The sequence below is a fragment of the Chrysochloris asiatica genome, unplaced genomic scaffold (genome assembly GCF_000296735.1).
Source record: "Chrysochloris asiatica unplaced genomic scaffold, ChrAsi1.0 scaffold00092, whole genome shotgun sequence".
Classification (NCBI taxonomy): domain Eukaryota; kingdom Metazoa; phylum Chordata; class Mammalia; order Afrosoricida; family Chrysochloridae; genus Chrysochloris; species Chrysochloris asiatica.
This window is the reverse complement of record NW_006408610.1, coordinates 10,846,603-10,855,187: the sequence shown is the minus strand read 5'-3', so window position 1 is coordinate 10,855,187 and position 8,585 is coordinate 10,846,603.

Genomic DNA, 8,585 nt, shown 5'->3' with positions numbered 1-8,585 from the left:
TACAATCAAGATAAGCTTTCTCCTATGGTAGTAGCCCAGAAAGAACAATACTCCTTAGTGTCATCAAATATCTAGACAAAGTTCAAACTTTCCTCATTCTCACTTCCCTCTTTCCCACGCCCCTTCTCTTTATCAGTTTGCTTGACTGAATTGAGATTCAAATAAAGTTTATATTTATCTCTTAATTCTCTCTTAATCTACAATTCTTCTGCCATCCTTCTATTTTTTTTTTTCCCTTTCAATTTAATTGTTGAAGAAACTAGGCCACATGTCTTGTAGAGTTTCTCACAGTATGGACTTTGCTGTTTACATTTCCATGTTGTGATGTATTATCTTCCTTTGTTGTCCATGTATTTTCTCTGTACTGCTAGCTAGATCTCGAGAGGTATTTTGGATTCAGGCTTGGCATATTTTTAAAGACCCCTTCATAGGTTATGTATCTGTCTATGATGGAAACAGTCATTGATAATCATTGCAAAATGGTCATGTTCTGATTATAAATGACTTCTTCGTGTATTAACTGGAATGCTTTGAACTTTCCCTCACCTTGAACTATTTCTCATAAACAATAAACTCTTTTTGCATTTTCTGTCTAGTCATGAGCCAATGCTATAATATATATTTTTGGAGGCTGGGTACAGTGCACTTTATTATGGTACATGACAAGTTTGGACTCACTAAACTCCTCCCTTTCTCCAGGGGCTCTGAATGGAAACTATATTAAGGATGGGAGCTTCTCAGTGTTTTAGGGGATCTAGTTGGGGCAAGGACTCCTCAGCTGCAGAGGGCCTCTCTCTTCCTCCAGTGCTATTTCTGGGGCTGATGGCCCAGAGATTTCTTAGTCCTTAGAGACCCTGTTGACCATAAAGGTCATCACCCTGTTGCCATAGCCAAATTCATTGTCATACCAGGAAATGAGTTTAACAAACAGGTCGTTGAGGGCAGTGCCACCCCAGCATCAAAAGTGGAAGAGTGGATATCACTGTTAAAGTCAGGAGACAACCTGGTCTTCATTGTAGTCCCAGATGCCCTTTAGGGGACCATCCAATGTCTACTTCACCACCTTCTTAATGTCATCATATTAGAGAACTTTCTTCAGATTGCAGGTCAGAGCCACAACCAACACGTTGGAAGGGGACACATGCAAGGTCATGCCAGTGAGTTTCTCAGTGATCTTGCCTGTAACACTGATAGTGCTAGTAGATGCAGGAGTGGTGTTCTGGGCAACCCCATGGCTATCACCCCACAGTTTCTCAGAAGGGTACTCTGTCATCTTCTGGTGTCAATGATGTCATGGACTGTGGTCATGAGTCCCTCCATGATGCCAGAGTTGTGATGGATGACGTTGGCCAGGGAGGCCTAGCAGTATGTGGTGCAGGAGGCATTGCTGACAGTCTTGAGGGAATTGTCATACTTCTTGTGGTTCATGCCCATAACAAACATGGGGGTATTGGCAGAAGAGGCAGAGATGATTACTCTTTGGGTACCACCCTTCAAGTGAACCCAGGCTTCTCCAAGGTCATGAAGACACTGGTGAACTCTACAACATATTCAGTACCAGCATCACCCCACTTGATGTTGTGGGATCTCACTCCTAGAAGATAGCAATGGGCTTCTTATTGATGACACACTTCCTGTTCTCAGCCTTGACTTGACGTGTTTGGAATCATATGGGAACATGTAGACCATGTAGTTGAGGTCAGTGAAGGGGTCATTGATGACAACAATCTCCACTTTGCCAGAGATAAAGGCAGTCCTGGTGGCCAAATCCATTTACTCTGACCTTCATCATCTTGTGCCTGAGACGGCATGAGAAGATGCTGCTGTCTGGTGAATGGGAAGAGCAGAGAGCACAGGGTTCATTTAATGCTAAACTATTTTATCATAGAGGATTTGTAATATATTTTAATATCTGGTAAAGCTAGCCCCTGGGTTTCCTGGCTGTTTCTTAATGATTGGGTCTTCCATATGAACTGTATAATCATTTTTTCTAGTTCTAGAGAAATTATATTCTTTCTGTTTTCTCAAGTTTACTTTGTGTCTTTCAAAAGAAGATTTTATTATATTCCTGTATTAGTTTCCTGTGGCTGTTATAACAAATTACCACAGACTTGGTGACCTAACACAACAGACGTCTATTCTCTCACAGTTCTACAAAAGCAATTTCACTGAAGCCAAACTCATGTTGTTGGTAGGGTCGGGTGCTCTGGAGGCTTTAGGGGAGAATGTGTTCCTTTTCTCTTCTGGCTTCTGATAGCTGCTTGTATTCCTTGACTGTGGCGGCATCACTACAGTCTCTGCCTTCATCATCACATTGCTCCTCTTCTTCTGTGTGTATCGAATCGCTCTTTTCCTCTCTCTTTAAGAACAATTGTGATTTAGGATTTACGACCTACCTGGATAATCCTAATAATCTCCGCATGTCAAGATCCTTAACTCTTAATCACATCTGGGAAAATCATTTTTCCTTGTTATTGTTGTTAAGTGTCGTCGAGTCAAATCTGACCCATAGTGACCCTGTATAGGGTTTCCAAGGAGTAGCTGGTGGGCTTGAACTGTTGACCTTGCAGTTCAAATCGCTTTACAGTCTGGCACATTAACCCACAGCGCCACACCAATACTCTTAGAGGCAACATTTACAGATTCCAAGGATTAGGTCCATTCTTCAGCCTGCTAAAATTATTCATATAGATTTTTTGAAGTTTTTGAGATTAAAAAATAGTTTGTGGCGTTGTGAGTTAATGCGCTGGACTGCAAAGTCGGTTTAAGCAAGGTTGGCAGTTCAAGCTCACCAGCTGCTCTTTGGGTTGCTGAGTCAGAACCGACTCAATGGCACTTAACAACAACAACATTATAAATATTGATATTTTCTTTCTCATACCTTTTAATTGGTCTATGTTTGTATGCATGAAGTCTCCTGATTTTCGTATATTGATACAATTTGCTATTTACAGTAGCTTTTTATGTTTTCCAGATTTATATCATCTGCACAGATTGTTTTACTTCTTTTTTCCCAGTTCTGATGTCCCCAACTATTTCCCCTTATTTAGTTACACTCACAAATACCTCCAGCATGAAGTTAAATAGTGACACTAAGTATTGTTGATTGTTGTTGTTAGCTGTCTTCAAGCTGACCCTGACTCATGGCGACTCCATGTGCTACAGGGTGAAAGGGCTCCTTAGAGTTTTCTTAGCTGTGATCTTTACATTGTGCTAGGCCTTCCTCCTGTGGAGTCACCAGATGCATTCGCAACACCAATCTTTAAGTTTGGAGCTGATTGCAAACCGCATACTCCACTCAGGCTTCTGTGGCAGTGATCATGTTCCTAACGTTAGCAGGAAAGTCTCAGTGTTTCCTACTGATTTAGGATTCAAAGCACTTTTCCCCCCTAATTTTTATTATTGATGTTGAGAATATACAAAGCAAAGCATACCCCAACTCAGCAGTTTCTACATATACAATTTAGTGACATTGATGATGTTCTTCAAGTTGCACAGCCATTCTAACCCTCACTTTCTGAGTTTATCTTTCCTCCTTAACAGAGACTCACTGTCCACTAAGGTACCTTTCTAATCTTTTGCGTTGCTGTTGTCAGCTTGATCTCATATTGCTGTTTTGTTTTTGTTAAGTGCCGTCGAATCAATTCCGACTCACAGCGACCCTGTATAGAGAGTTTCCAAGGAGAAACTGATGGATTTGAACTGTGGATCTTGAGGTTCGCAGTTCAATGCTGTTACTACAGTGCCACACCAGGCGTCCTGATCTCATGTCGATAGTTCTTAAAAGACTATTATGATCAAGATAGACCTTCTTTACTAATTAAGATAAACTGTTGCTTGGTTTTAAGATACTTCAGGAGATAGTTTTGGTTTAAGGTTATCTCAGGGTTCGTCTACCCTCCATGACCCCAGAAAGTCGAGAGTACATGGGAATTTGGAATTCTGTTCTGCATTTGCCCCTTTTGATAAGAATTCTTCTATGGAATCTTTGATCAAAATGTCCAGTACTGGTAGCCAGGTGCCATCCAGTTCTTCTGATTTTATAGCAAAGGAGACAGTTGTTCCTGGGAGCAATTAGTCACACATTCCATAATCCCTGCCTGTTACTGACTCTTCTTCCTCTTTTGTTAGGTGAATAGAGACCAATTGTTTTACCCCGGATCAGATTACCCAATAAGCACAGGGTTTATTTGTGCTTGGAGGAGCTCTGGTGGCCTAGTGGTTACAAATTGGGCTTGTAGCCTCAAGGTCGGCACTTTGAAACTACCAGCCATTTCGCGGGAGAAAGATGAGGCTTTCTGCTCCCATAAAGATTTATCAGCCTTGGACGCTGTACAGTGTTGCTATGAGTTGGAACTGACTCCACGGCACATAACCACCACCACCACCACCAACAGGGATTTACTTGTCCTTACCAATCTGTAGTAAACAGTTTTACCTGGGTTTTACTATAAATGTGATGAAAACATGTGAAACTATTCACACAGAGAATTGTTGTTAGAAGCTGTCAAATCAGTTCCCAACTCATAGTGACCCTATGTATACTGGAACGAAACACTGCCTGGTTCTGGCCATTCTCACAATCTTCCTCAGATTTGAATCCATTTTGTAGCCATTATTTCAGTGCATCTAATTGAAGGTCTTTCTTTTTTTTTTTTTGACAATCCTCTGCTTTTCCAAGCATGCTGTCCTTCTCCAGGGACTGGTCCCTCCTGATAACCTGTCCAAAATATATGAGATGAAGCCTCACCACCTTCACTACTAAGAAGCATTCTGACTACATCTTCCCAGACAGATTTTTTCATTCTTCTGGCAGTTTATGTTGTTGTTAGGTGCTGATGAGTCGGTTCTGACCCTGTGTACAACAGTAAGAAACCCTGCCCTGTCCAGCGCCATCCTCACAGTGTTGTTTGAGCCCATTGTTGCTGCCGCTATGTCAGTCCACCTCAGTGAGGATCTTCTTATTTGCTCACCCTCTGCTTTACCAACCATGATGTCCTTTTCCAGAGATTGGTCCTTCTTGATCACATGTTCAAAGTACATGAATTGAAGCCTTGTCTCATCATTCTCACTTCTAAGGAGCATTCTGATGATACTTCTTCCAAAATAGAGTTGTTCTTATGGAAGTCCATGGTACTGGCAATATTCTTCACAAAACTGGAAGCAGTCTATGATATATTTAATATTTAATATTCTGCACCAACACCGTAGTTTAAAAGGCCTTCATTCTTTTTTGATCTTCTTTATTCATTGTCCAGCTTTTGTACACATATGAAGTGATTTAAAATACTGTGGCTTGGGTTAGATGCTTCCATGGCCATTGGTTGTTGATCCAAGTAAAATGAAAATCTTGACAACCTCGGTCTTTTCTCTGTCTATCATGATGGTGCTTGTCTTCTTTATGTTGAGGTGCAATCCATACTTAAGGCTGCAGTCTTTGGTTTTCATCAGTAAGTTATTCAAGTTCTCGTCACTTTCAGTCACAAAGATGTTGCCATCTGCATATCACAGATTGTTAATGACTCTTCTACCAATCCTGATTGCCACATTCCTTCATCATATAGTCCAGCTTTTAGGATTCTGTGCTCAGCATACAGATGAAACTAGTATGGTGAAAGGATGCAACTCAGATGCACACCTTTCCTTATTTTAATCTATGCAATGTTCTACTCGAATGACTGCCTCTTGGTCTATGTACAGGTTTTGCATGAGCACAATCAAGTACTCCGCAACTCTGATTCTTTGCATTGTTATCCATAATTGGTTGCGATCCACACATATACCTCTGTATAGTCAATAAACAAATGTCTACACATTTCTGATATTCTCTGCTTTCAGCAAACATCCATCTAACATCAACATATCCACTTCTGAATCTGACTTGAATTTCTAGTAGCTCCCTGTCAGTGGACTGCTGCAATCATTTAAAAATTGTCTTCAGCAAAATTTTACTTGTGTGTGATATTGTTTGATAATTTCACATTCGTACTCATTCACTTTTCTTTGGAATGTGTGTAAATGCAAATCTTTTCCGTTTGTTTGACCAGGTAGCAGTCTGATCTTCCAAATTTCTTGGCATAGACAAGTGAGCCCTTCCAGTACTACATCTGTTTGTTGAAACATTTTGTTTGGTGTTCTGTCAATTCCGTGAGCCTTGTTTTTTTTTTGCCTGTGCCTTCAATTCAGCTTGGACTTCTTCTGTAAACACCATCCGTTCTTTTCTTGATCATATGGTACTTTCTGAAACGATTGAACATCCACCAATCCGTGTATTCCTTCCATGTTCTTTCCATGACTTGTGTTGTCATCCAATATTTTGCCCATAGAATCCTTCAGTATTTCAGGCTGAGGCTTGATTTCCCGCGCGCACCCCCCACTAACCCCCCACCAGCTTTTTTAGCTTGAGAAATGCTGACTGTGTTCTTCCCTTTTGGTTTCGTAACTCCAGAATTTTGCATATTTTATTATAATACTTTATTTTGCCTTCTTTAATTACCCTTTGAATATTCTGTTCAGCTGTTTAGCTTCTCCATTTCTTCCATTAGCTTTAGCCATTCTGCCTTCTAAAGCAAGTTTCAGTCTCTTCTGACTCAATATTAGTATTTCCTTTCTTTCCTGTCTCTTTCATGACTGTTTTCTTTCTTTGTGTATGATGTCCTTGATATCATCTCACAACTCATCTGGTCTTCTGTCATTTGTGTTCAGTGAGTCAAATCTACTCTTGATATGGTCTCTAAATTCAGATGAAACATGCTCAAGGACATACAATGGCTCTTGTGGAATTGTTTTAATTTTCTTTAGCTTCACCTTGAACTTTCATATGAGCACTCAGAGATCTGTTCCACGGTTGTTGCCTGGCTTTGTTCGGACTGATAGTATCGAGCTTCGCCATTGTCTCTTTCCACAGATGTAGTCTATTTGATTCTTGCGTGTTCCACCTGGTGAAGTCCAAGTGTGTAGTCACTGTTGTATTGTTGAAAAAAGGTATTTGTAATGACTAAGTCTTTGGTCTTACAAAATTCTATTATGTGATCTTCAGAGTCACTTCTATTTCTAGTTTAATCAATTTCAGACTAAAGAAATTAGTAGAATTCTTCAGTTTATTCATCGTTGGATTTGGTGGTTGGTGCATACATTTGAATAATAGTTGTATAAGCTGGTTTTCCTTGTAGGTGTATAAATGTTTTCTTAACACAGACAGCAATGCACTTCAAGATGTTATTGGTGTTGTTATGTGCCATCGAGTTGGTTCCGACTCATTGCAACTCTATATGTGGTTTCTGAGAAGTGGCTTGTACATTTGAACCATTTACCTTGCAGTTAGTAGTCTGGTGCTTATCCTACAGTACTACACCAGAATGATAAATGTACCACTATTCCTCTTGAAATTGTCATTCCTGGCATAGTAATCCATATGACTGTCTGAATCAAAATGGCCAATACCTGCCCATTTCATTTCATTAATATCTTAGGATATCTCTTTATGTGTTCCATTTCATTTCTGACAACTTCCAATTGTCCTAGATTTATACGTTGTACATTCCACATTCCCATTACTGAATATTTGTAGCTTATTTGAGTCAACCCCCATCAGTAAATAAAGTTAAGTTTTCCTCCATTCACACCATTGAGGTCAGCTCTTCTCTGAGGAGGCAGTTCTTTCTTCCCCAGTCATATCTGAGTACCTTCCAACCTGAGGCATTCATCTTCTAACACTATTTCAGAGAGTATCTGCTGGCTAATTTTTCAAAGTGGACCTCCTCTTCTTTCTTCCTAGTCTGCCTTAGTCTGGAAGCTCTTTTGAAATCTGCACCATGGGGGACCCCGCTGTTTTTTGAAATACTGTTCTAGCATCACAGCAACATACAAGCCACCATAGTACAACAGACGGATAGATGAGTGGTGGAAATTAGTAAGTAAGCTCAAATAAAGTTCATGTTCACTGTAGCTATTAGGTAATGCACCCCTGGTTATGTCTTAGGTGGCCATTTGCAAGCTTTTAAGACCCTGGGCACTATGCAAAGAATGACCTAGGAGATAGAATTGAAGTACTAAGGCATCTTTAGGTCAGTTAACTGAAATGTACCATGAAGCCAAAGCCTTAAATTACCAGACCAAGAAACTAGTTCCCATAGATGTTTGGTTTGTACACAAACAGAATAACAGCTATGCTATGTTTTTTATTATTATTTTCCCCTTGTGGTCATTGTCAATGTACCTATGACACAACTTTTGCCAGTTCAACTTTTAGCAAAAATGAATTGTACATATTGCAATGACAACAATTGGCTGTGCAACCCTGTCATTAATCAATGTGATTTTCCTATCACTGTTAATTCCTCCTTCCCCCCTCACCCACCACTGGTTGTTGTTGTTATTAGGTGCCATTGAGTAAGTACTAACTCATAGTAACACTGTGCACAACAGAACAAAACACTGCCCAGTATTGCACTGACCTCACAATCATTGCTACATTTGAATCCATCACTGCTGCCACTGTGCCAGTCCATCTTGTTGGGGGTCTTCCTCTTTTTCTCCAACCCTCCATTTTACCAAACATGATATTCTTCTCCAGTGGCTGGTCC